Consider the following 27,701-nt stretch of genomic DNA (forward strand, 5'->3'; position numbering starts at 1 on the left):
GCAGCCTCAACAGTAGCAGAGGAACTCGCAAAGGGTCGAGTATACTCAGCCCCGTGTACCTGTAGGCCCCAACCAGTGTTCGTATTGCAAGGAAGAAGGTCATTTCAAGTATAATTGTCCTATTTTGTTACAGCGTGCCAATGGTGTTTCTGGTGTAAGAGGTCGTGGTGTTCAGCAAGCGCCTAGAGGTAGGGGACGTGGAAACGTCCCCCAGAACACACGTCCCCTTCCACCACCAAATTCTATGAATAGGTTTGATCAACAGAACAACGCATCTGACAGGTCAGCTCAATATTATGTTGATGATTACTGTACAGAAGATGAGTATTTGGAGGGTAATAATTGCTAGGATAGCCATAGACAAAGAGAGGGAGTTGTTTCAGTTCCAGTAGATCAGAATGGACCCTATGTCGAGGTGATTACATCAGGTGTGTCAGAGCCTTTTCTGTTGGATACTGGTGCTACAAAGAGTTCTATTATGCACTCCAAACTCCATGGCGCACCTTTGTCTGGCAAAATGAATGTTTCTGTAGGTTTTTCTGGCGCCCCAGTTAGAAATCCGATTTCTGACCCTTTATCTCTTTCTGTTGGTCCTTGCGAATTCGAAGCACCCCTCATTCTGACAACAGGTTGTGGTGAAAACTTGCTAGGATTGGATTTGTTAAAAAGATTGTATGCGACTTTGTACTGTTCTCCTTCAGGAGTACAACTCACTTTAGGTAAGACAGTGGTTTCTCCCATGTATTTGTCGAGGGATACACTTCCAGCAGAATTGTCGTTTCTCCCAGACATTCTTTGGGCCGCTGGTCCTAATGATGTAGGTCTTTTAGAAATTCCACCATATGTCGTAACATTGAAAGCCAATGTTAAAATGCCACAAATTCCCCAATACAAAATCTCGAGTGAAGGTGAAAAAGCTTTGTTAGCGATTGTTTACGAATTGATTGAAAAGGATGTGATTGAAGAAACACGAGGCAACGTTTGCAATAGTCCTGTTCTGCCTGTTTTAAAACGAACTGACCCTTCTCAGCCACCTGTGTACAGATTCGTGATTGATCTTAGAGAGGTGAATAAAATAGTTGTGCCACAATTCCCAGTTGTCCCCGACATTACCACATTATTGACTACGATTCCAGCTTCTGCCTCTTGGTTTTCGGTGATTGACCTGAAGAATGCCTTCTTCAGCATTCCGATTGCTGAGGAGAGCAGGGATATTTTTTCCTTTAGTTTAGGAGGTCGCAGCTTCCGCTTTAAACGCGCTCCTCAGGGCTACTGTGAAAGTCCATCAATATACAGTCAAGCTCTAAAAACACAGCTTGATACGATTGTGTTGCCTAAAGGTGCTACTCTTGTACAGTATGTGGATGATTTGCTCATTGCTGCAGACACTGAGAAAATTTGTAAAAAGGCCACGCTGTCATCGTTGCGTCATCTGTGTGATCTTCATCACAAGGTGTCACTTTCCAAACTGCAATATTGCCGTCAAGAAGTGACCTACCTAGGTCACCTCTTATAGAAGGAGGGAAGGAAACTGACCCCAGAAAGAATTCAGGCAATAGCGAAATTGAATGTACCAAGAACACAGAGGGAAGTGCGTGCTTTCTTGGGCATTACATCGTACTGTAGACAGTGGATTCCAAATCTTTCGTTATTAGCCAAACCTTTGGTGGCATTAACATGTAAAAACACACCCAATCCCATTCCTTGGTCTGAAGAGTGTCAGAAAAGTTTTTTCGAATTACGCACAGCATTGTGTTCGGCTCCTGTGTTGGGTACCCCCGACTACAGTAAGCCTTTCACATTGTATGTCCACGAGAAGGAGGGCTGTGCATTGTCTGTGTTGACTCAGTTGTTCGGGGGTAGGCAGCGTTCATGTGCCTACTTTTCATCGACCTTGGATCTGGTAGCAAAAGCATTGCCGAGTTGTTTAAGAGCCACAGCAGCAGCAGCAGTTTCTATTCGACAGTCTGCTGGTCTAGTAATGAATAATACACTAGTCGTGATGGTCCCACATGCAGTAGACACGTTGTTAAATAGAACCAAGACACAGCACTTAACTAGTGCTCGACTGTCCAGTTACGAACTGACATTACTAGCGAGTCATGTGCACATAAAAAGGTGCAGCACCTTAAACCGAGCTACGTTGTTGCCAATTGCAGAGGAATCAGATGTTTCAGAACAGCACGATTGTTTTCATAGAACAGAGGAAGAGACGAAAGGGAGAGTAGATTTATCTGATACTCCTCTTGCTGAATGTGATGGTACATTATGGGTGGATGGTTCATGCTTCAAGCTCCCGAGTGGTGACACAACTGCAGCATATGCTGTCACGACTTTGCATACAGTTGTTGAAGCTCCACATAATTCGGCTCAAGCAGCAGAATTAATTGCACTCACGAGAGCATGTGTATTGTCCAAGGGAAGGAAAGTGACTATCTACACTGATAGTCAGTATGCATTTGGAGTGGCTCACAGTTTTGGACGATTGTGGAGAGAACGTGGATTCCTGACTTCGCATGGAGCTAAGATTCAGCATGGTCAGTTGGTGAATGAGCTTCTTGAATCACTAACCTTGCCTCTGCAAATGGCGATTGTGAAATGTAGTGCTCACAAGAAGGTGGCTGATGATGCAGGTCGTGGAAATGCATTTGCTGATGAGATTGCGAAGGAAACGGCAAAGAATGTAATGAGCTGAATGTATGTTACAGGCCCTGCAAGATGGACTGGTGATGTTGAAATGTGTGAAGACACAATAGAGAGTGTGAAGTCCATTCAAGCTGAGGCCACAGAGAAAGAATTGAGCACGTGGAGAGAAAGTACGGGTAGAATGGATGCAAATGGGTGTTGGATTGAATTATCAGCAAATTGCAAAAAACACAGTTGATGGACAGAATGTAGAACAATGTCATACATTCACCCCAGTCCAAGGATCTGGGCCTAAATCCATCATTTTTTTGCACTCCACACCACCCTGGGTTAGACACTGGCTATATGCAAATCAGCTCTGACCCTGTGCCTCATGGGAACAGTCCAGTCCGAACTACCAAGCCATGTCTTTCCCAGACCGGAATCAAGCATCCAAGGACCGGTTTCTGGCTATCAGCCTTCATCAGCCTGGATAGCTTGACTCCAGTGGTGTGGAGAGCCTGGGACTCACGTCTGAGCATACCCAGCCCACTCGGGGTGAAAATTGCAAAAAACACAGTTGATGGACAGAATGTAGAACAATGTCATACATTCACCCCAGTCCAAGGATCTGGGCCTAAATCCATCATTTTTTTGCACTCCACACCACCCTGGGTTAGACACTGGCTATATGCAAATCAGCTCTGACCCTGTGCCTCATGGGAACAGTCCAGTCCGAACTACCAAGCCATGTCTTTCCCAGACCGGAATCAAGCATCCAATGACCGGTTTCTGGCTATCACCCTTCATCAGCCTGGATAGCTTGACTCCAGTGGTGTGGAGAGCCTGGGACTCACGTCTGAGCATACCCAGCCCACTCGGGGTGAAAATTGCAAAAAACACAGTTGATGGACAGAATGTAGAACAATGTCATACATTCACCCCAGTCCAAGGATCTGGGCCTAAATCCATCATTTTTTTGCACTCCACACCACCCTGGGTTAGACACTGGCTATATGCAAATAAGCTCTGACCCTGTGCCTCATGGGAACAGTCCAGTCCGAACTACCAAGCCATGTCTTTCCCAGACCGGAATCAAGCATCCAAGGACCGGTTTCTGGATATCAGCCTTCATCAGCCTGGATAGCTTGACTCCAGTGGTGTGGAGAGCCTGGGACTCACGTCTGAGCATACCCAGCCCACTCGGGGTGAAAATTGCAAAAAACACAGTTGATGGACAGAATGTAGAACAATGTCATACATTCACCCCAGTCCAAGGATCTGGACCTAAATCCATCATTTTTTTGCACTCCACACCACCCTGGGTTAGACACTGGCTATATGCAAATCAGCTCTGACCCTGTGCCTCATGGGAACAGTCCAGTCCGAACTACCAAGCCATGTCTTTCCCAGACATATATATAGCCAGTGTCTAACCCAGGGTGGTGTGGAGTGCAAAAAAATGATGGATTTAGGCCCAGATCCTTGTACTGGGGTGAATGTATGACATTGTTCTACATTCTGTCCATCAACTGTGTTTTTTGCAATTTCACCCCGAGTGGGCTGGGGATGCTCAGACGTGAGTCCCAGGCTCTCCACACCACTGGAGTCAAGCTATCCAGGCTGATGAAGGCTGATAGCCAGAAACCGGTCCTTGGATGCTTGATTCCGGTCTGGGAAAGACATGGCTTGGTAGTTCGGACTGGACTGTTCCCATGAGGCACAGGGTCAGAGCTGATTTGCATATAGCCAGTGTCTAACCCAGGGTGGTGTGGAGTGCAAAAAAACGATGGATTTAGGCCCAGATCCTTGAACTGGGGTGAATGTATGACATTGTTCTACATTCTGTCCATCAACTGTGTTTTTTGCAATTTCACCCCGAGTGGGCTGGGGATGCTCAGACGTGAGTCCCAGGCTCTCCACACCACTGGAGTCAAGCTATCCAGGCTGATGAAGGCTGATAGCCAGAAACCGGTCCTTGGATGCTTGATTCCGGTCTGGGAAAGACATGGCTTGGTAGTTCGGACTGGACTGTTCCCATGAGGCACAGGGTCAGAGCTGATTTGCATATAGCCAGTGTCTAACCCAGGGTGGTGTGGAGTGCAAAAAAACGATGGATTTAGGCCCAGATCCTTGTACTGGGGTGAATGTATGACATTGTTCTACATTCTGTCCATCAACTGTGTTTTTTGCAATTTCACCCCGAGTGGGCTGGGGATGCTCAGACGTGAGTCCCAGGCTCTCCACACCACTGGAGTCAAGCTATCCAGGCTGATGAAGGCTGATAGCCAGAAACCGGTCCTTGGATGCTTGACTCCGGTCTGGGAAAGACATGGCTTGGTAGTTCGGACTGGACTGTTCCCATGAGGCACAGGGTCAGAGCTGATTTGCATATAGCCAGTGTCTAACCCAGGGTGGTGTGGAGTGCAAAAAAACGATGGATTTAGGCCCAGATCCTTGTGCTGGGGTGAATGTATGACATTGTTCTACATTCTGTCCATCAACTGTGTTTTTTGCAATTTCACCCGAGTGGGCTGGGGATGCTCAGACGTGAGTCCCAGGCTCTCCACACCACTGGAGTCAAGCTATCCAGGCTGATGAAGGCTGATAGCCAGAAACCGGTCCTTGGATGCTTGATTCCGGTCTGGGAAAGACATGGCTTGGTAGTTCGGACTGGACTGTTCCCATGAGGCACAGGGTCAGAGCTGATTTGCATATAGCCAGTATCTAACCCAGGGTGGTGTGGAGTGCAAAAAAACTATGGATTTAGGCCCAGATCCTTGTACTGGGGTGAATGTATGACATTGTTCTACATTCTGTCCATCAACTGTGTTTTTTGCAATTTCACCCCGAGTGGGCTGAGGATGCTCAGACGTGAGTCCCAGGCTCTCCACACCACTGGAGTCAAGCTATCCAGGCTGATGAAGGCTGATAGCCAGAAACCGGTCCTTGGATGCTTGATTCTGGTCTGGGAAAGACATGGCTTGGTAGTTCGGACTGGACTGTTCCCATGAGGCACAGGGTCAGAGCTGATTTGCATATAGCCAGTGTCTAACCCAGGGTGGTGTGGAGTGCAAATAAACGATGGATTTAGGCCCAGATCCTTGTACTGGGGTGAATGTATGACATTGTTCTACATTCTGTCCATCAACTGTGTTTTTTGCAATTTCACCCCGAGTGGGCTGGGGATGCTCAGACGTGAGTCCCAGGCTCTCCACACCACTGGAGTCAAGCTATCCAGGCTGATGAAGGCTGATAGCCAGAAACCGGTCCTTGGATGCTTGATTCCGGTCTGGGAAAGACATGGCTTGGTAGTTCGGACTGGACTGTTCCCATGAGGCACAGGGTCAGAGCTGATTTGCATATAGCCAGTGTCTAACCCAGGGTGGTGTGGAGTGCAAAAAACGATGGATTTAGGCCCAGATCCTTGTACTGGGGTGAATGTATGACATTGTTCTACATTCTGTCCATCAACTGTGTTTTTTGCAATTTCACCCCGAGTGGGCTGGGGATGCTCAGACGTGAGTCCCAGGCTCTCCACACCACTGGAGTCAAGCTATCCAGGCTGATGAAGGCTGATAGCCAGAAACCGGTCCTTGGATGCTTGATTCCGGTCTGGGAAAGACATGGCTTGGTAGTTCGGACTGGACTGTTCCCATGAGGCACAGGGTCAGAGCTGATTTGCATATAGCCAGTGTCTAACCCAGGGTGGTGTGGAGTGCAAAAAAACGATGGATTTAGGCCCAGATCCTTGTACTGGGGTGAATGTATGACATTGTTCTACATTCTGTCCATCAACTGTGTTTTTTGCAATTTCACCCCGAGTGGGCTGGGGATGCTCAGACGTGAGTCCCAGGCTCTCCACACCACTGGAGTCAAGCTATCCAGGCTGATGAAGGCTGATAGCCAGAAACCGGTCCTTGGATGCTTGACTCCGGTCTGGGAAAGACATGGCTTGGTAGTTCGGACTGGACTGTTCCCATGAGGCACAGGGTCAGAGCTGATTTGCATATAGCCAGTGTCTAACCCAGGGTGGTGTGGAGTGCAAAAAAACGATGGATTTAGGCCCAGATCCTTGTGCTGGGGTGAATGTATGACATTGTTCTACATTCTGTCCATCAACTGTGTTTTTTGCAATTTCACCCGAGTGGGCTGGGGATGCTCAGACGTGAGTCCCAGGCTCTCCACACCACTGGAGTCAAGCTATCCAGGCTGATGAAGGCTGATAGCCAGAAACCGGTCCTTGGATGCTTGATTCCGGTCTGGGAAAGACATGGCTTGGTAGTTCGGACTGGACTGTTCCCATGAGGCACAGGGTCAGAGCTGATTTGCATATAGCCAGTATCTAACCCAGGGTGGTGTGGAGTGCAAAAAAACGATGGATTTAGGCCCAGATCCTTGTACTGGGGTGAATGTATGACATTGTTCTACATTCTGTCCATCAACTGTGTTTTTTGCAATTTCACCCCGAGTGGGCTGGGGATGCTCAGACGTGAGTCCCAGGCTCTCCACACCACTGGAGTCAAGCTATCCAGGCTGATGAAGGCTGATAGCCAGAAACCGGTCCTTGGATGCTTGATTCCGGTCTGGGAAAGACATGGCTTGGTAGTTCGGACTGGACTGTTCCCATGAGGCACAGGGTCAGAGCTGATTTGCATATAGCCAGTGTCTAACCCAGGGTGGTGTGGAGTGCAAAAAAACGATGGATTTAGGCCCAGATCCTTGTACTGGGGTGAATGTATGACATTGTTCTACATTCTGTCCATCAACTGTGTTTTTTGCGGATTGAATTATCAGAGCATCAGAGATGGTTGTTACCCGATGCATATGTGCTTGCAGTGGTTACAATGGCTCATGGAATGCCTCATATCAGCGTGAAAGGGATTTGCGAGTTGTTGGCCCCAGTATGGAAGAATTCAGGGATTCCCAAGTGTGCAGAGAATGTTGTCAAGAATTGCATGGTATGTCTGAAGCACAATCCTGGTAGGGGAACCCCAACTCCAGCTGGTCATTTTGCGCCTCCTACGTATCCGTTCGAGGTTTTGCAGCTAGATTTCATCCACATGGAGAGGTGCAACAACTTAAAATACGTACTCGTTGTTGTTTGTGCCTTCTCAAGATAGGTAGAAGCCTATCCCCTAAAAGACAATACTGCCTTGTCCACAGCAAAAGCCCTTGTGAAAGAGTACTTCCCCAGGTTTGGAATGCCTAGAATGGTCTGGTCTGACAATGGAAGTGAATTTGTGGGTCGTGTGATGAAGAGAGTGTGTGAAGGGCTAGGTATTCGGCAGAAGTTTCACGCTGCAAATCACCCCCAATCAGCTGGATTAGTAGAATGTTACAATGGCACTTTAAAACTTAAACTGGCCAAAATCCAAGCGAGCACAGGTCTTAAATGGCCTGACGCTCTACCCTTAGCACTCCTGTCCACTAGAATGACTGTGCATTCACGAGTGAAACTTAGTCCATACGAGATAGTTTTTGGCCGGCCAGCCAACATATGGGGAGTGCCTAGACCCACTAAGTTCAGCGAGCTTGAACACCCTATTTTGCTTAATTATCTGTATGAATTGACGGCTAAATTGTGTGTTTTGCATCAACAGGTCCACAACACCCTGCCTCCGGTCTCTGAGACTCCGGGTCACGCCATTGACCCCGGTTCCTGGATACTTGTCAGGAACTTCCAAAGAACGAAGAACGACCAGCCCAGGTGGACCGGGCCTCATCTCGTCCTTCTTTCTACAAGATCTGCGGTTCGGGTGGAGGGGAAGGCCAACGGGGTCCACGGGATCCATTGTAAGAAAATCCCTTTTCCTCTGCCTTTTGACCAATGGGTCCAGAAGGGTGTCGCTGACCCAGAACCTGATACCGTGCCATACGCCGCCCCCTTTAATGATTTGCCTGTAAAAAGAACTGACTCTGAACGAGAAAGTGAGAACATTTCGCACAAGGCTGTGCCACCATCCAAGCTATTGAACACTGCAGAGCCTGACCTTTTGTTCCAGGATCAAACAATACCTAGAAAACAACGATATAATTTGAGACCGAGAAAAACGAACTAATAAAACAATTCCTTTTGCAATTTGAGACCAAGACCTATGGACAAATAAATACTATTTTTGAAAGTGCAGCTCTCCCATTTAGGAAAGTTGCTTATTTTTGTTTTTCGAAACGCCATCCGGGTTCCGCTGCTACGGCCGCGGTTGATTAAAGTCTTTGGGGTGCAGCTGACGACGTTAGGTCGGTAGTTCTGGTTGGTCCAAGGGAGTTGCCCTAGACTGACAGAAGCATCCCTTAGCAGAGGCAACCTCCCACCGCGGGCAGCACTTTAGAGAGGATGGAGTTTCCCGATGCGGAGAGACCTGCCAAACAAACGACCTTAAAGCGCAGACTATGTAATGTGATGACAGAGAAAAGTTTTATAATATTGTGTATTTTTATGCTATTCAGTGTAATGGTATTTTTAATAAGTTATGTTCTATTCTCTTTTCGTGTAACATTTGCACCCACTGCATCACCCATACCTCCTCCCAATGTTTCCTCTCATTCTTTCCACCCTCTGCCTGACCACGAATCCAATAGGAGATTGGAGTTCATTAATAACTCTTTTGTTCAGTTGTTACACCAACACCAACTTGTAATGAACACAACTAACTGTTGGGTGTGCGGTCTTATGCCTCATACAACGGATAAAGGTATCCCTTATCTGGTCCTACCATTTAGTCACAATGGTTCTGTATGGGCATATAGGACATTGTTCATATATGCGCACGAAATCTACCCCCTACGTTCTGTAACAGACAATCCCAGAAAAAGTGCTCTAGTCAAGGGTATAGTAGACATGACTAAGGAAGGTATTTCTTATGAGACTATCCCGAGAGATGAGACCTTATTATACATAGGATGGAACATGACTGGATATGGAGCTACTCTGAGTGAGAAACAGCAAGCCAAGAGATCATCCCTGATCTGGATTGTACCCCATCAGGGTCATCTGTGTCTGCAAGGTAATGGCACGAATCCCAGGGCTCAGTTAGGAAAGAGTGTCTGTACTGAAACGTATGTTTTTGGATCTCAGACTTCCCCTGCGTTTTTAGCAGCTAAGGGTACCTATTTCATCTGCCACGATAGAGCCTATACATGGTTGCCCCCCGACTTTTCGGGCTCATGTTTTGTTTCCTTCCTGTTGCCTCCCACCTACACAGCAGCGGCAGACTACCACCGGACAAGGATAGTTAGAGGTGTTTTGAGTGAAGAAGACACTGCAGGTCAAGAATTTGGGGACTTTGCAAAAGGTTTTCTGCCGTTCTGGGGATCCATGGCTAACAGCAGGAACATAAGGCAATTGACAAGGGTAGTTGAGTCCACCGTGACTGAAACTGCTGGTGCCCTTAGTAACTTGACTGCTGAGCTCCAGTCGGATCGACTTATGACCCTTCAGAACCGGGTCGCTTTAGATGTTATACTTGCAGACCGAGGTGGGGTATGCAGATTGATCCAATCTAGTTGCTGCATTTTTATCCCAGATAACGCTCCAACAGTGTACCAGGCCATCTCCAAACTACATAAGATTTCTGAATCTATTCATGTGGATAAAGGAGATTGGTCGTTATTGGGATGGTTCTGGGAACTGATATCTGCCTGGGGATGGAAAATTCTAATGGTCATTGGGATGGTCTTAGCCATTCTTTTCCTGTTCTGTCTGTGCATACAGTGTGCTCCTGCAATATGTGGCCTCTGTGTTACATCATGTGTAAGGAAGCCTGTGTCAAGAGATGAACTAAGTACTAGAATGATGTTACAGCAACATCTCAATGACTTTAGGAATATAGATCTGGACTCAGACTAACATGAGGATAGATTAATTGCCTATGTAAGGGCAAAAGGAGGGTTTGTGGTTCTGAAAATTCACGATTCGTATAATCGTTCTGGACTCGAGAATCAAAACTTCGTCGAAACATGACGAATTTGGTATCAAAAGACCGAGAATGACGAGCGCACCATGTACACATACTTTCAGCATATTCGAGTGACGATTTCACCTCGAAATCGTCATTTGCGTTCTGAACCCTTGGCCTCCATTTATGTGTTGCCCTTTACATAGGCCTTAATCCAGCTGAATTCAATGCCACAAGGACACGTACTCCTTAATCGACTTTTCTATGACCTATGCAAGTTGGAACCATTGCCCCAGGCCGAACTCGTTAGGTCAGTTCCCCTCCCAATGGCCGAACAAGATAGCATCAGGGCTCAACAGGCCATAAAACCCTTTCAGCGCGCACACCTGCCGTATCTTGCTCCCATCTGTCTCTACCTTTTTGCTTCACTTACTGTATGATGGGGAGGTACCTGTTTTATTGGGGGCCCACCGATATCTGATGAAATGTTGGGCCTTGCCGGGTGATTTGTTATGGGCAGCACGACATGAAATATGTACATGTCATCATGACTCTGCTTTTCTTTTGTAACCAAAACCTGTAAATGATATATTGCAAATTCGAAGAATGTTTGCCTGAAGCCGAATATTCTGTATAAAGAGAGAAGCCTGACTTTGTAAATTCGAGCAGTCTCCTGAGAATATACTTCCCCGTGTGTTGTACTTCTAGGACACTTGTTACCTTGGTTGCAGCCAATAAATCGATCTTTGACTTCACCTAGAAGACTCTGAGTTTCTGTGGTCTGGATCAGGAAGAACCAGAGGTCTCTGGGTGTACCCTGACACCGCTGGGTTACCGGTTCTGTGCCGGTTCTTAAAAACCCAGTACCTCACTACTCCCTGCGACCTCTCTGATACACCCTCCTTGCATCATTTTTTCGGGGCTGGGGGACCCTCACCTGGGGGTACAGTGTCATTGGGGACCGGTGTCCAAAGTTGGCCCTGCGCCAACTTTACGCATTCTGCTGCAATCGGATTGGAAAGCCGTTCATCCATGGGACCCACAACTTCATTGACGCATCTGTAGATAGAATTGTCGACTGCGTAAAGAAAATCATCGTCATACAGAAGGTACTGCTGTACTTCTTCCTCCTCATAATAATCACCCTCCATTTTCGTCAATAACAGGACTTATGCCCTATGAACCCAAGTGGCCACACACAGGGCGACCCGAGGACAAGAGGTAGGTAACTTGGCATTCTGGGGGGGACCCAGCAGCAATTGACTTCATGTTTTTGGCGCGGGCAAAACCAATATTGAGGGGCACAAACCTCAAGTGCACGCAGTCCCTCAGACAGACTGACCGGGACACAACCACCACCTTGCGCGCTCTGACAGGGATAACAGAAGGTGATGTGCACAAAACAACCTGCCCGTAGGTGATTATCACGGCAACGCCGGTATACAGACCCCAGCGGGCGTGAGGAAATTTATAGGGGGAAAATACAGCCGCTTCGGGCGTCAGACTGAGGCGGTAGGGGACAAGGCTTGCTGCAATGCTGGTCTCGCAATCGGCTCCTCCTGTGAGGGAATTGCGTTACGGGACCAGCGGGACGCATGGCCTCCCCCTAGCAGTGTTTGAGAGACACTGCAGCAAAAGGGGCCCGGCCGCGTAGGAGCGAGAACGCTCATGCGGCCAACAGGAATCTGTCAAAAAACAGTAATTAATACAATCTAGCACAAAATCACACATACGCAGGTCCCTCGTGAACCCAATGCCAAAGTCCGGGGGTCCCCACAGCGAATAATAAATCACAATTATCCAAATGACTTATAGCAAGTAGAAAAGAGTACTCAACTGGCTGCGAAGCAGCAAAGAAAGAGGCGGGTTTGACTATCAGTCATGGACATTGTAGAAGGACTTGGTTGCTATACTACCCTATGGACATATGGGAGTTGAGGTTTATGAAGCGATCTTTGCTTGTTTTTCTAGTTAAGAAAAATAAATGTTGTTTTTTCTCTATATTTTTGGAAAAATTTCATTTTTATTGCTTTTCTGGCTGCTGTGTGTTGGATAGAAAATAAAATGGGAGGAAGAAAAGCATAATTGGAACCTCCGGTCCTGACATAGAATTTATAAGTGCTTGGTTTTTGGCGGAGTGATTGGATAAGTATATGGTGCTGGTTAGGTGATTGATGGAGTGCATGGATTTTATTTTTGTTTATTATATTTTAAAAGTTTTATTTAGCGCTAGCTTGACCCGTAGGTATCAGAGCGCTTTACATACACACTGTAAAAAAAAACAGACGGAAAATGCATTACATAGTAGGCACGCAAATACAGCATGAAAAATAAGGTGGTTCACACAGTCTGGTCACCAACTATCCTTGAATGTCAAGAGAGCGGAGTAAACTCAGATATTGATGTCTTGGTTAGTTGACGTTGGTCAGGAAAGTATTTGTTAATGAGATGGAGTTTCAGGTTCCTTTTGAAGCAGGAGAAGGAGGGGGTCCATCAGAGGACTCTAGGGAGAGCGTTCCACATCCTGGGAGCGTTGCCAGAAATTTATCGGTATTGAGTGGTTGTCTTTTTCAGTTTCGGAGGAATAAGAAGGAGTGAGTTGGAGCTTCTCAGAGTTCTGGATTGACCTGCTCTTACCAGTTTGTTGTTCAGGTAGTTGGGGGCCGGAGAGTGAAGGGTTTTGTGTGTGATGCAGGCCAGCTTGTAAATACAGCTCCCTTCCATGGGAAACCAGTTGAGGGAGTTGAGAGCGAGTCCAGATACGAGTCGAGCGGCCACGTTCAGCACTGCCCTTAGAGGGGCTAGGTGAGCTTTTGGAGTCCCTGTTAGGATGGTGTTCCTGTAGTCGATGTTAGAGAGAACTAGGGATTGGACTACAGTCTTGAGGTCATCACGGGGAAGAAAAGGTTTCAATTTCTTGAGGTGGTTTAGAGCAAAAAGAGCACTTTTTGCAGAATTTTTGATGTGGGCCTCTGTTCTTGTCAAGGGTGATGCCTAGCGACTTAACTGAGTCGGATAGGATGATGGGGCAGTTGAGTGCAACCAGATTCTTGAGCCACTCTTGGATTGGACGATGGTTTCTTTTTGGAGAGAATAGGATTAGTTCCGTTTTATCTGGGTTGAGCGTTAAGTGGTTAGCGTTGAACCAAGTTTGGATCTCTGTTAGAGTGGCATTGAGGTGTCGGATGTCGCTGGGAGTCTTGATTTTGAAATAGATTTCAGTGTCATCAGCGTAAAGGTGGTAATTCACTCCAGTTTTTTTCAAGATGATTGTGAGGGGCTCCATGAAGAGATTGATGGACGGAGAGGTTCGAGCCTTGCGAGACCCGAAGTGTGACTTTTGTTGGCTTCGAGAGACAGGAGTTTATTTTAATTTGTTGCGAGCGGTGTTGAAGGAAGGAGGTGAACCATTTTAGTACTGGGCCATTGATGCCAGGTGCGCTTCAACAAGGTCTCCAGAAGCGCTGGATGATTTACTGTGTCGAATGCAGCAGATAGGTCAATAAGGATGAGTAGGCAGGCATCACCTTCATCTAAAGCTTTGTGAATACCGTCAGAGACGTTGAGCATAGCTATTTCCGTGCTACAGCCTTTCCTGTATCCTGATTGAAAGGTATCTAGGAGATTGAACTCATCAATGTGTTTGTTGAGTTGGTGGAGAACGCATTTCTCCAATGTTTTTGCAAGGAATGGGAGGTGGGATATAGGTCTGAGGTTGTTAAGATCATTAGGGTCGGCCCCTGGTTTCTTGAGAATGGGTGTGATTTGTCCTAGTTGAAGGGAGTCTGGGACACAGCCTGAGGTGAGAGAGGCGTTGATGATTTTGGTCCAGAAAGGGGAAATGGTGTGGTTGTGTGGTTGAGTTCTTTTATAATTGTGGATGGGATGGGGTCCATGGTGTGGGAGCAAGGTTTTAGGTTAGAAATTATACTAAAGACCTCATTTTCTGACATTAGCTCAAAGTCGGACCTATGCGCATTGTTTTTTACCTGGAGGCAGGCCTGATTGTCCTTGTTAAGAACTCTTTCTGAATGGTCAAGGGTGGTTAAAGGGGGAGCAAGTTAAGAGGGAAGGAGGGTTAGCGGTTTGAATGAAGGATTGATCAATTTTTGAGACTTTGTTAGTGAAGAAGTTAGCAATTTCTTCACATCGCTCATTGGTGGCTTTGATTTCTTGAGAGGGAGTGCAGTTTGTTTGGCTTTTGACAATGTTGAAGAGTTCTCTTGGTCTGTTTTTTGCCAGATCTAGCTGGCTGCGGAAGAAAGACTCCTTTTCACTGAAAATGTGCTTTTTGTATGCCTGCCGAGCAGATCTAAGTTGCGCTAGGTGTACGATCGAGGGGTTTAGTCTCCCAGACCTTTCAGTTTGTCTGAGTTGAAGCCTTTCATCATTCAGATCCACTTTAAACCAGGGTTTAGATTTGGTTCACCTCAATTGTTTGAGTTTGAGTGGAGCTACTTGGTCTAAAACCTCTGTCATATTTGAGTTGAAGTGTGTAGTGAGGTCATCGGCTATCCAAGATGAGGGTTGGAGTTGAAGATGGTCATGAATCATGGAATCAAGTTCGGATAAAGGGACTTCTTTGATCTGGTCCAGTGTTTAGGTTTGTCATCACAAATAGGTTGGTGGTTGACAAGTGCATCAATCTTGAACAATGAGGTGGTGGTCGGACCAGTCAATGGGAGAAATCGCTCTCAGAGAGACCAGTTCATTGTTGGTAATGATCGCATCCAGTGTTGCACCTTTGATGTGAGATGGTTTATTACAGAGTTGTTTGAGGTTATATATTTCAAGTAGGTTGGATAGGTTCTGGACAGTGGAGTCTTCTGGGTCGTTCAAGTGTATATTGAGGTCACCCAGGAACACGTCTTTAGTGTCTGTCATGGAGAACCGTGATATTAGGTCTGTTAGTTCTTCTGGGAAAAGGGTACGCTCTCCAGGAGGATGGTAGATTGTGTGGACTTTGAGGGGTGAGGTGCCCTTGGCAGTGAGTTCAACACCCAGGTATTCACGCAATAGGTATTCTGCAGGTTTAAGTTTGGTAATATGTATTCCAGCTTTGTGAATGATGGCTAGTCCTCCTCCAGTTTTGATCGGCCTGTCTAGTCTGATGATGTTATACCTTGGAGGGGTGAGAATGTCAAGAATGGGGGTGGAGTGGACATTGAGCCAGGATTCTGTGAGGAAAGCAATGTCAATTTCTTCAGCTAGTAGAGCTTCAGCAATGTCTGTGGCGTGTTGTACTGCTGATTTGCAGTTGAGGAACATGCAAGAGAGAGGGCGGGGAGCCTCAATGGTGGGGGGAGCTAGGTGGATAGAGGAGTATTGAGCAGGAGGTCTAGGGGAGTGGACAGTTTTAAGGATTCTGTTTGTGCCGATAATAACAGGGATGGGGAAAGGGGCTGACTTCTGGCTCAAAGCGAGGTGAGGGTCGTTGATCTCATCAGGTTTCGGTACCGAAAGGGGTTGGCGATCCCGGTTGGTTTGAAGAGCCTGACTCTCTGATGGACTGGAGGGTCGAGGAGTGCTTTGTGGAGCCTTGGGCGAGGTACTGAGTGGGATAGGAGCAAATCTACCCGGGGAGAGGGAGCACGGTGGCTTGATCCTGTTGAGAGGTCTTGTTGTAAGTATAGGAAATCAGCAGCAAGGGAGTTAATTTTCAGCTCCATTCTGTGCAGTTGCTGTGCTATTGAGCTGAAAAAGTTTAAGGTATTAGGCAGGGACTGAGAATGACTTGGGTCGATAGAGGGAGAGTGAATAGGGGTCAGGGGTTGGATGGAATCAGTGGGCTTAGAAGAGGGGGGAGGTTGGACGCGGGGGAGCCGGATTAGTTATACTCCCATTCAAGGAGTTCCAAGGAGGATTAGAGGGTCGACTGCCCTAGTGAGGAGGAAGAGAAATTCTAGGTAGGAAGTCAGAGTTCCGGGGAATGTCAATGAGATTAGCGGTGGAGGCAGGTTGTGTATGTGGGTGTGCAACGGCTGAGGGGGAGTGGGCAGAGATAATAGGGGGGAACATGTCAGCTGGATTGGTGAAGACGTTGGACATGGGGATGTCACGGGGGTTATCAGTGAGGTAAGCGGTGGGGACCGGTTGTGCCTGTGGATGTGGCACATCGGAAGAGGAATGTGCAGTGGTAGTAGGGGGGAGAGAGATCACTGGATTGGAGATGACATTGGACAAGGGGGAAGTAAGGGTCGAGGGAAAAGGGTCTGTGTTGGAGAAAGAGGTAGTTTGTGAGGGAGGGTTCAGATTACCAGTGGTCGAGCTGGGAGTGCCTTTGGGGATTTCAGTTGCGGGAGGTCAGAGGTTAGAGTCAGAGCTGTCAAGATCAAGAGCGGCCTTGTTGTGTTTGTTTATTGTGAGTTTATTGTTCCTGGTGTGATCAGTTGGTGTAATAATGGTGGGTGTTCGGCCGCGGAGAGTAATAATAGGGGTAGTGTGATTGTAGTGAGTGATGGTGGAAGTCCATGAGTTTAAGAGAGGATCTAATGGGCAGGGAGATTTGATCAGTTCGACGTAATTAGTGGGGGTGATGGGGGTAGGGGAGATATGGTTTGACGGCTCAGTTGAGTTAACAAAGAGAGAAGTGTGGGGAAGTGGCGGTCAAAAATGGTGAGGTGCGGGTCGGTGGCCTGTATGAGGATGGTTCCAGTTCTATAGATGGAAATTGTAAGTTCCCCTTTGAAGGTCGGGGAGATGGTAGTGGAGATTTTTTCACCATAGGGAATGATTACTGACTTGGCGACTTGAAGGTGAAGAGAGAAGGTGATTTTCCATTTAGTCGGGTGATTAGTGTAGAAAATAAAGTTTGTTTTCGTGTTGCCATTGGTCGCTGTGTGGTAGTTATCTACAATGAGTATTTCTGTGTGTTGTGTTAGAAGTTCTTTTTTGCATTACTGGTCATTTTGTCTGGGTCCGTAGCGCACGAGATTCGAATTCCGGGTGGGGTTAGGTGGGGGCATGGTTGAATGGTAGAAATTCTGAGACACAATCAGGATTCAAACCAAAGAAGAAATGGTGAGTCACAGTCCGGAAACAAGCAGAAGGCAGGTTCGTAGTTATCATACAATTATATGCAGTATATACAATAAACTCTGAAGTGCCATTTTAACTGCAGTATAAAACATTTATAGCAGTGTACATCCAAAACTCACAAGAGGTCGGGCCCCCCAGCCCTGTTTTTACAGTAATCATCATTTGGCCAGATCCAGGAGGACATCCAGGTAGATTCCAATCAGGCCGAGACCCAGGTCTGGCAGGGGGAAAACCCACATTTCTTGCTCATCCCAGACTGAAAGGAGACTAGAGGTACCCTATTGTCGTTAGGCCGTTCCAAGATGGCTGTCCCACCATATAGCCAGTGAAGTGTCCTACCTTTCTGTTCATAGTCCAGAAAAAGGTCTTGAAGCGAGGGGCCCTTTAACTACTGAGTCCAGTTTTACTGTTACCGTTCCAAGATGGCCGACTCACCATATAGCCAGCGAAGTGTCCTACCAATATGAATCGGTGGAAGGAGAAGTTAGTTGTGCATTTGCGTCTTGTTGCAGTTTAAATAATGAGGGAAATGCCAATTATTGATTTAGCATCTTTTCTAGTAGCGCTGTTGGTTAAAGGCAGTAGCAATCCATATTTAATGACGGAAGGTTCGTCTCAATATGAATTGGTGGGAGAAGAAGTTAGTTGTGCATTTGTGTCTTGAAGCGGCCTAAATAATGAGGGAAATGTCAATTACTGTTTAAGTCTCTTATCTCATAGCGTTGATGGTTAAAGGCAGTAGCAATCCACTGTCCTGTATCATACGCCAGCATATCAAGGAAGCCTGTATATCTTAAATTGTAGGTCCCAAGATGGAGCTCTAAGTTTGACCACCCACACAGGCAGTGTGGATCCGAGGGACCTGTAGCCTAAGCTTGCAGAAGCAAGGAAGCCTGCATTTCCTCTTGTGGCCACCAGATGGAGATCTAGGCTTACTCAGCAGATCAGGGTCTCCTGGCTAGGATGGTGGAGACAATGCAAGGTAGGTGGAAGAGAGGATGGCAAGATGGCAGCAGGGGGGGAGAGGAGTTGTTTACCCAAAATGGCTGAGGGTGGAAAAAAGGATGGAAGCCTTCCTCACCTTGATATTTTCCTTGGCGGTCTTCGTTTCCCCACTTTTTCATTCATGTCGTATGTTCAGTGCTGTCAGTTTCCTGCAAATTTACGACCAGCTGGGGCACTCAGATGCAGCAGGATAATGGTGGAGCCCAGCGCGCCATCGTGAGCTCATGGTGAGCTCCCTGGTTTGGTGGTGAGAGGTGTGTGTGGGCGGATCTAGCGCTGTGCATCTGTTACGTTCGATCCGCTTAGCTTCCTTCTCTCCTATTCTCATCTCGTTTGTGGTGAGGGGGCGCAGGTGAACGCCTCACTGCGAGCTGCACTGGGAGCTCTCTTAAAAGTTCCCCGTGCCCGGCGCTGCAGTGAGTGGTCTTCGCTGTTGTCTAACCCCACACCTCAGATTCCTGCCCGGTTAATGGCGCACAACCTGCGTACACTGTTTGCAGTGCTGCACTACCTTTTTTTAAATTTATTTTAAATTTTTTTTTATTGATTTTGCCAATAAAGTACATAACAATGATCACATCTTTAACAATCACATGATCCATATCATATTGAGAGATCCATACAACACAGTATCCAATATCACATGGCTGAGCAATCACAAAACAGAACAGTATCATGCCAAACAATCAAATCATAGACTCAGTGGTTCGTCTTAATCAAATCAGGCTGCTCACGCAAATAAACAGTAAGGGGTTCCCAAATATCTAAGGGTTTGGAAGCAGTAGGCAGTTCTTCCGCGTACATTAAAAAATTGTCTCTGCAGTATATTGCATCCAGTGTCCAATCTTCCAATGCAGGAGCCCCTCTACTATCCCAGTACATCGCCACTCTCCGCTTGGCAAGTGGTAACATTATTGCCACCAGTTTCTTCTTCATAGACCGCAAAGGTATATCAAGGCCTAGTAGACATAGTTGTGGCATGCAGGACAATGTGAAGGATAAAATCAAACCTAAGTGACTAATCACATTTTCCCAATATTTCTTCACCTTTCCACAACACCACGTGAGATGTGCAAAATCTGCCTGATCTGTCCCGCATCTTTTACAGTAAGCATTGTCCCTCAAACCATATTTACATAGTTTGGCTGGGGTATGGTATGTTTGGTGTATATATTTATAATGAATTAGACGAAGGTTGCCATTAGGTGTGAGCAATGTAATCAGTGTGCAACAAGCAGTCCAGTCTGCGTCTGTGAGAGGGGTGTCTAACACTTTATTCCATTTGTCACGGGCTTTCTGTGTGTCAGCTCTGATTTCTATTTGCACCAACCTGTACAGTCGTGAGATTATATGCAGGTGAGTGGTTGTAGTTATCAGGGTTTGTAGTGGTTGTAGGGTAGGAGGTTCGGTAGGGAAGGAGGGATACAATACCCGGACGGCAGCTCTCAATCTATGATACAAGAACTGAAAGAGCAGCGATTGATTACTGACGTATGACAGATCATCCGGAGTTATGAAAGTGCCATTAGGGTATAGGTCGCCCATTTGAGTGATGCCTACTTGTTAAATGTAAATGTAAATGTACAGGAATTTATATAGCGCAAATCACCAAGCGGTTTCTAAGCGCTTGCTTAGGGAACCCGTCCTGGTATTCCCCTGTGAGATAACCCCGGCAGGGTATCCGCAAGGTGAAAGCCAGGCATCCCGCCGCGAGGGGCCGTTGTGGAGATTAAGCAAGCTATTGCCCAGAGTCGCAGAGTGTGAACCCGTGAATCAAGTAGGCACCGGAGCGAGAATTGTCGAGTCCATGGACATTTTAGGACTCAAGACCCCGCCGAGCCGGGAATTGAACCCTGGTCCCAGGCTGACCTCTGCTTCCAGGTCTGCCTCCTCTAACCAGTGTGCCACACTTCTCCACTTCTTCTTGTTCTAGCAGTGACATGTTGTTTTTCGCCAGCGTTACAGATAACTCGGGATTATTAGCTAGTGGAAGATTGGGGGCGTATATTGGTGTTTTGCTAGCTAATTGACTGATTCGTTGCCATGCCTGAGAGGTGGTTCGTATCGTATTTATCTCCTGCGGAGTCAGATGGGGACGCCTATGCGTGAGTATGCTATGTAGTGGTATGGGGTATGCGTCACCGTCTTCCACCGCAAGATGTGGCAGATATTTCACAGGGTGGTACCAGTAATATGCGTAGTGTGCCTGGGCACATAAATAATATAGATAAACATCAGGCACCGCAAAGCCGCCCGCGCTGTAAGGGAGGGATAGCGTTTGGAGGCTCACTCTGGCTTGTTTACCGGCCCATATCAAGTTAATAAGATTTATGCGAATTTTGGTAAATATTGCAGACAGAGGTGTTATCGGTATATTAATAAAGAGGTACAACAACTTAGGTAATAGTACCATTTTAATTAGGGCTATGCGATCAGCCAATGAGAGAGTGAGTGTGATCGATCTATTTATCTGCATTTCTATGCGGTCAATTAAAACTCCATAATTATGTCTAAGCACCAGGTCAGAATCCCTTTGCACCCAGATCCCAAGGTACTTAATGGGTTCTTCCTTCCAGACGAGGGGGAAGTCATTTGTGGGGCTTTTGTGCTCCCAGTCAGAGTTATCACAGCGGATTTAGTCAGTGCTGCACTACCTTCATCCAGACGTGCAGGCCACTGCCATTTGTTTAGACGCTAGTAAAGCATTTGATACGCTAGAGTGGCCATATCTGTTTACGATCCTATCTCGAATGGGTTTCAGCCCCTTGTTTGTCAATTGTATTAAATTATTGTATACTATTCCGGTAGCACAAATAAGGGTGAATTGCTGTCCGATCAGTTCCACATCACGCGTGGCACACAGCAGGAGTGTCCACTTTCTCCCCTGCTCTTTATCAACGCCATGGAACCCCTTGCTGCAAGAATTAGGCAACACCACACAGTGCGGGGCATTGGTTTCAGCACACACAGCCTTCTCATTTCATTGTATGCGGATGGTATGACCTTGTACATTCTTAAACCACAAGAAAATTTAGACCCAGTTCTCAGGGAATTTATCAGATTTGGAGGGTTGGCGGGTGTTTCCATTAATTGGAAGAAATCCATGATTTTCCCATTAACGGATGGTACTCCCATGGTGACATCTGAGTTTCCCCTACGGTGGGAGGCAGAGGCCGTCAAGTACCTGGGGGTGTGGATCAGCAGAAGCTTGCAGGAAATTAGGAAATTAAATTTTGGCAGGGCATACACGTGGTTGGAGGGTAAGGTGACGCTCTGGTCCAAACTGCCTCTATCAATAGCTGGTAAGATAGCGCTGACGAAAATGGTCATATTACCAAAATTCGTATATTTGTTCGTCAACATGCCAGTTCCCTTTACACAACATTTTTTCATACACTTGCGGTAACAGCAGCTATCTCTGGTTTGGGCTGGAGGGCAGGCCATGGTCTCCTGGGACTTATTATCTCTCCCCTTAAGACAAGGGGGTCTGGGCGCTCCAGATATGCAATTATATGCTCTGTGTGCCCAGGCACAGTTTCTCCACTTCTGGGTGCATCAGACGCCTTATCAGCCCCATGCGGCGGTTGAGATTGATGCAGTGGCCCCTGTGCCACTTGTGGTGGCGTTGTATCAGAAGTCACAGCGTCCCAGAGGAGATGTAGACACTGCGGGTACCCTGCGCTGGGTGTGGAATATGCTTCGGAGGAGAGTCAATGTCCCTTTACTGTACGAACCATCTGTGCCATTGGCACGCAACCCCATGTTGCCCTGCATTGAGGATGAGGTTAGCAAAACCTTAGTCGAGGAATTGAACCTATACACGTTTGATGACCTATACCCAAATGGTGAGTTCAGGCCACCACCTGTTGGAGCTGAGGGTCTTGCTGTGCCCTTTTCAGGACTATTTTCATATCATAAACTGAAAGCTGCATGTCGCACATTGTGGGTTTCCCAGGGCTCCCCCAACATTGCCAGCCCTAGAGCAAATCCTGAAAATGCCTTCCTCGCGTAAATTAGTTACCCGTCTTTATACGAATATGCCAAACACAGCTCTGGTGATGCAGGAGAGGTCCCTACTGCAGTGGAATAGTGAACTTGACCCCCACTTGACGGAAGAGCAATGGGACTTCTGCTGTAGGCAGCTGGCCGAACTTTCCCCCAACTACAGGCTCCGCCTGATACATTTAAAATTTCTGCACAGATATTATAGGACGCCAGTCAGTCTTTATCGCATGAAGCTAAGAGAGGATGATAGATGCTGGAGGTGCGGACATGTCTCGGCTTCCTTCCTACATATTGCTTGGGACTGCCCATGGATACTTAAATTCTGGCAAGAGATTTTTACTGCGATTAATCAGATTGTTGGCAGAGCAGAAGCTCCCGCCCCGGCGATGGCACTCTTAGGTTATGTGAGGGAAACACTGCCAAACCAGTAAAAGTTGCATGCACTTCTGTTACTGTACGCAAGAAGGCAGGTTGCCATCAGGTGGGGGAGGAAGAAGCTACCTAGTTCAGAGAATGGCTATCCGATGTGACTTATGGACACACACAGCTTGGTGTATTTTGGGAATTAATGCCCCAGACCTCGAGACCTCGGGACATATGGGAACCATTCTTGACTTGGGCGAGAGGCAGATCTGAGTCCCCTTCTCGCAGCCCCATTGCGAGTGCATAGTGGTACATGGCCTCTAGATGCTGGGTTGTGGTGGAATATACTGGTGGACCCTCTGCATGTGTGTGCCTCTGTGGATGTGGGTTCAGTTTTTTCCATGCTGTTTGCTCACTACCAATAATGCACATGCCATTTCCTCCTGTGATGGACTATACTAAACACCGTGTTGCTCTACATAGACATATCGCTCCCTAGAATGTGCATGCCATTCATCTGATGTATTATTTTATATGTGACACTCTGAAGTATTGCACTATGATATTTTTTATATGTGACAATGTGCTGGCTAGTTCTGGTTGGAACTACGGTTCCTCTTGTTTGCAATTGTATTTTGTATAAAATCCCAATTAAAAAAATTACGAGGCACTGATCCACTCTATTTAAAGAAAAACGGGAGACTGACTTTATGTAAAGGTGAACAAGTTATTCTTGAAGTATTAAGCACGATGATTTCTTCGGTGGGTGTAACCTGTCTTCACCAGTAATAAAACGATAGTCATATCTGTTATAACGTGAAAAAGAGGTTTATTCACACCCACCTGATAAATACACCAGCAGCAGTCTGGGTTAGTGACACTCTGACTCCAGAGGTCCCCCCAACATTCCACTGATGTACCTAACTTACACACAGAGAATCTTGCATTAAAGGGGAAGTTACAACAGAATTCCTTAGATTTCTGCTCTCTAATAACTTTACACCCGTTTGATGAATCACCACAAAACCTTCCAGACCTATTGCATTTTTTACATTTTGTTATGATGTAAATTTTTGTGATGAATCGGTAAGGAGGTGCAAAGATAAAAGGCGGGTTCTAAAATAAATTTTTCACATATGCATTTTCCATAGACAACTGCTTTCGACGTAGCACAAAAGCGCTTAAACGAGTTTACATGAAATTTGGGAGGATTATACATTATGGTGCACAGAGGATTCTTTTTCGGTACTTCAGGTAAGTAGGTTAAGTATTTTTTAAGTTATAAGGCATTTTAACTTAGTGATATCTTTGATGTGATACTTTTGTAAAACTTCACAAAACATTCTTGGTACATGGTGATGAAAAGTCCTTACCTGATTGGATGAGGGCTACATTTACAAACGATCAAGGCAGCCATATTGTTTTAAGGCCAAGTGTTGTGGCTCAGGGACTTAGACATAGGAAAGTATTAGATTTTTAAATTATTATATGCATGCCTATGGAAAGAGGGAACTGTATATGTAACATGAAACTGACAGGATATGCCGCTTCTCGGCTATGGAATGCTAGCTGACATAGAGAGAAAATCCTTCATTAAGGCAAAACTTTGGCTACAAGACTATAAAAGCTGGGAGGGGCCCCATTGTTGAAAAGTTGAAAAGCCTAGAGTTAAGTTGTACCCGCAAAGAAATGTAATATTAAAAGGAATTAGAAGATGAAATTTTGTATTGGAAGTGCTTAATTTAAAAAGCTGACACAGCAACATGAACAAGAGCAGACCACAAGCCCCAGACACCATCCCGGCATGAGGCCGCCACCGTCACGTCCGCGCCAGGTGGTGCCTTGCTTTAAATTGGACCATGGGCTCCTGCAGCATGGGAGACACAGCAATGTGAACAGGGGGCAGACCACAAGCCCAGGTCACCATCACGGCATGAGGCCGCCACGTCACATCCACAATAGGATGCTCTTTTTAAAAATTGGGCCTGGGTTCCCACAGCCCAGGATGCACATGAGAAGCACCCGAGCCCAAGCCTGGGAGATGACCGGGCCAAGAGCGGGCCTGTCTACGGCGGTTTCATGCCAGGCTGGGCCATCCCTCTATCACTGGATGCTAAAGATACAAGAGGCTGGAACCAGAGGCAAGGCAGGGTATGTGTGTGAACTACCATAAAAACATTTAATGTTCTTTGGCGTTAGCTGGCCGTGGGAATCTATTTTGACTTGAATCTGGCTGAACATCTTCAGTGAAATATGGGGAAGAGCAAGTGATAAGTAGGGGCTCCAACTATTCAACCAATTTCATCAGTACATTTGACCTCAATTGATCATAAGCTTCAGAGGGCCATTAAAATGGTTGCAACTGAAACAGAACTCATGTAAAGGAGACTGTCTCTGGAGGGTGGCGAACATAGGCCCATGCTTACAGATTCAGAAGCATTACAGGGTCAAACATCAACAATTTAAATCTTCTATTAAGACACCAAAGCAGGTTTTGGCACAGGAGAATCACAAAAGAAGACCCACTAGCAAACCAGAAGGGGCTTCCTAAAACAAAATGTGTCAGCCAGTGAAGAAGGCCAAAAGTATAATCAAAAAGCTAAATAATTCCCCCCCTGTCCTCAGAGGATTTAAATCCGCCGTACCACAGTGTATTGTTAAACAAGGCCGAGTGGAGCAACTTTTACCAATGTTGACAAGACTATCCAAAGTGGAACAATTAATTAATGACCTCCTACATTAAGGTGCCTCCATCGATACGGAAACCTGGAAACTCCAGTCATAGTGTAGAGACTGTGATAAAATCAAACCATAAAACAGGGCCCAATGGTCCCCCCACATTTCAACAGATGAGGCCGGCTTCATCAGCCCTATGGTAGTTTTTACAGACCACACAGAGGAGGAAAGGAACCCAAGTGAAACCAGGCTGACTCAACAGATCAACAGAGAGAAGCTCTCAGCAGTCATTGACATCATGAATATACCTGTGATTGGACTGCCCCCCCAGAGCCACTCCTTATGTGCCTGTGATGGCTGGTATTCCATGTCTCACAGTGGAACATAGGGAAACATTCCCCAAACTTAAGAACAAGTATATTATTTGGTTGACCCTACATAGGAACTTCCCTATGTCACTAGTTGAAAATATCCTCTTAACCTGAAGAGTGGGCTGAATAGGAAGGGGGGTAGAAAACCTGGATGGAGATTGCATTAATATTACCTTCAGAGATCCGAAGGTCGTGCGGACCCTATTACATACCAGAGGAAATAGATTTCTAGGGCGCACGGGGTCTTCAAAAATAAAACGTCTCCCATTGATCTACATTTATAAACCCTTTATAGGATCCACCATGATTAACAATCCATTGCCAAATCCTGGGTGGCACCAAACAAATGATATATATAATGTGCCTTTATATAATAGGTTTGGGGCGCTCAACCAAGCTGATTGACTGAAGATAGAAGAAGAATTCTAATATCCACCACCCCAAAACAGTAATCTTTTTCAGACTAGGAGGGAGTAAAACTAACATTCCCCTAGATAGCTGCTATAAGGGGTATATAGCAAAGAAAAAAATAATTGGCAAAGCAAATGCTTTAGAAGAAGAAAGACAGGTCATTCACACTTATAGAACACTCCCAGATTCTAACAAAAAGAGTTAACTCCCACCCTAGCAGACTACCCGAAAGTACTATAGATAACATTGGGGAAACTCCTTCAAAAGGGGTCAATGAGAGAAAACACGTCATGAAGGTAGTCTCATGGAATGTTGCCGGAATCAGCTCAAAAATTGGAAATCCGGACTGAGAATCTTTTTTAGAACAGTATGACATATTCTTGTTCCAAGAAACCTGGCATTCCTCTCGCATTGACTGGCCGGGGTATGTCACACATGGTATAGCAGCAATCTCAGGGACGCCTAGCAGACTTTCTGGGGGCTTGCTGACCAGGGTGGGGATGCACCTTGGATCTATGGCAATGAGCGCAGAGGAGGTGTCAAAAGATATTTTTTGTGCAACAATCAGTCATTTCAAAAGTCTTATTCTTAGTATATACAACATATATCTGAGACCCTCTGCAAGCAAAAAGGAATCCCCCCAATCAAGTCACTTTGCTCAACACTTGGCAAAATTACCATCAGACAATATAAAGCAAATAGGTGGTGAGTTTAATTGCCAGTTCGAACCCCTAGATATTTCCTGCTACACTAGCCTCTAAGAAGAAGATAGGCTCTTGGCAATTCCGTATCTACATCTCTGACCCATTAAAAATGGACAGTTCTTGCAATTTAAATTCATATGATAACTCTTAATCGGGGAATTTGAGCATGTAACAGCAGGACTATTTCTGACAGGACAGGAAACCTAACTTTTAATAGAGCCTCAAGTCCGAGTCTAGTAGACTACATCATGGTAGATGTTAGACTATGGCCCTGTGTTTTGGATATGGTAGTGATCACCAGGATAGATAGTGATCACAACGCCCTAGACCTTTCATCGCGTATAATTATGAGAAAAAATGCAGATACAATATGTCACCCCTTAGAATATAGATGCCAGCCATTAAAAAATAAGCAAATAATTCAATGGCAGACAGCGAGGCACATTAATAGCCTAGTCTAAAGGGGCTCAGAGGCCCTTTGCAATCTAGACTTAGATTTAAATCAAGCATCAACTCTCAAAGTAATAGGGGAAATTCACTCTAATCATTTTGAGAACCTCAAACATGTATTTTATATAGAAGTGAGTAACCAGGGAACAAATAAA

The 27,701-nt window shown here is 46.2% G+C and overlaps 1 protein-coding gene across 1 annotated transcript in view; it reads left to right on the forward strand.

Moving 5' to 3' along the window:
* The window catches only part of IL1RAPL1 (interleukin 1 receptor accessory protein like 1), a 2,344,491-nt gene that overhangs the window by 298,803 nt on the left and 2,017,987 nt on the right, over positions 1–27,701 (forward strand). Inside the window, exon 2 of the mRNA XM_078656096.1 lies at positions 24,086–24,188. The gene's annotated coding sequence lies outside the window, so the exon portion shown is untranslated. The remainder of the gene's footprint in view (positions 1–24,085; positions 24,189–27,701) is intronic.

Source organism: Lissotriton helveticus, chromosome 8, assembly GCF_964261635.1.
Source record: "Lissotriton helveticus chromosome 8, aLisHel1.1, whole genome shotgun sequence".
Classification (NCBI taxonomy): Eukaryota; Metazoa; Chordata; class Amphibia; order Caudata; family Salamandridae; genus Lissotriton; species Lissotriton helveticus.